The sequence below is a fragment of the Rhinopithecus roxellana genome, chromosome 7 (assembly GCF_007565055.1).
Source record: "Rhinopithecus roxellana isolate Shanxi Qingling chromosome 7, ASM756505v1, whole genome shotgun sequence".
Lineage (NCBI taxonomy): Eukaryota > Metazoa > Chordata > Mammalia > Primates > Cercopithecidae > Rhinopithecus > Rhinopithecus roxellana.
The window spans coordinates 127,447,536-127,448,700 of record NC_044555.1 but is presented as its reverse complement, the minus strand read 5'-3'; positions in this window follow the sequence as shown (position 1 = coordinate 127,448,700).

Here is a 1,165-nt window from a genome sequence, read left to right as displayed (position 1 = left end):
AACATCTTAGATATGTGTAACTCTAGCTTATTACATGTTTTTTCTCCCTTTCTCTTAAAGACATAAGATATCATATCCTCTTAGGAAAGATGTTCCCCATTGGAGACACAAAAGAACAAAGGTCTCCTATGAGGCTGAGGATAGAGGTAGAAAATACCTCTTCTTAAATTGTTTTAGTACAATTACTGATTATTGAATTTAGGACAGATTTTCTGAGTAGTTTTCCTTCTGCAGCCCTTCTGCAATAGGGAAAATGTCAGACAAAATCTCTCATTGAGAGATGATGCAAAGCATCATAATGTGCCTATGTTGATGCTGAGTCCTGTGGTTAATCATTTGTTTAGTTATTCATTTCAGGGGCCTACATTACATCAAAAAAATACTTTGAAAAGTAACAAATGAGCGACTAGCCTTGGGAATAAATTCAACACAAAGAGAATGCATCTTATGCTTACAGACCCATTCATGTAGGTGCTATGGTTTGACTGTGTCCCCCAAAAGCTCATATGTTGGAATCTTTATTGCCATTATAACACTACTAAGTGGCAGAACCTTTAAGAAGTGATTAGGCATGAAGGCTCTGCCCTCACCAGTGGATTAATGCTGTTATTGTGGGAGTGGTCTCCCGAAAAAAAAAAAAAATAAGTTCAACCAATATTTTTTCTCTGTCTCCTGCATTTGCTTTCACCTTCTGCCCTTCTGCTATGGGGTGACCCTTGCCAGATGCCAGCGCCACACTCTTGGACTTCTCACCCTCCAAGCCCATGAGCCAATTAAACTTTTGTTCTTTATAAGTCACCCTGTGGGTGGTATTCTGTTATAGCAGCAGAAAATGCACTAAGATAGTAGACAACACCTAATGCTGTCAGCAGCCATATTTTGTGTTTGAGGCCACCTGGCATATGAATTCTCCCTAAGGTACAGTTCAAATGGAAATGTTCAAGAATCTCACTTTCATGGTTACATTTTTTCCAGATTCTAGTAAGAGAGCCAGCTGCTCTCTCACTTATCATGGCCTTAGGGCAGTCCCGCTGGGCCCTGGTGATATTGTTTCTCTGCTCCTTTCCTCACGGATGTCACTACGGTGTTGCATTGGGAAGCTTCTAAGATAACAGCCTCTGCTCCTTGCCTTGAAATATCCATGTACAATCTCCAAGAATCAAAC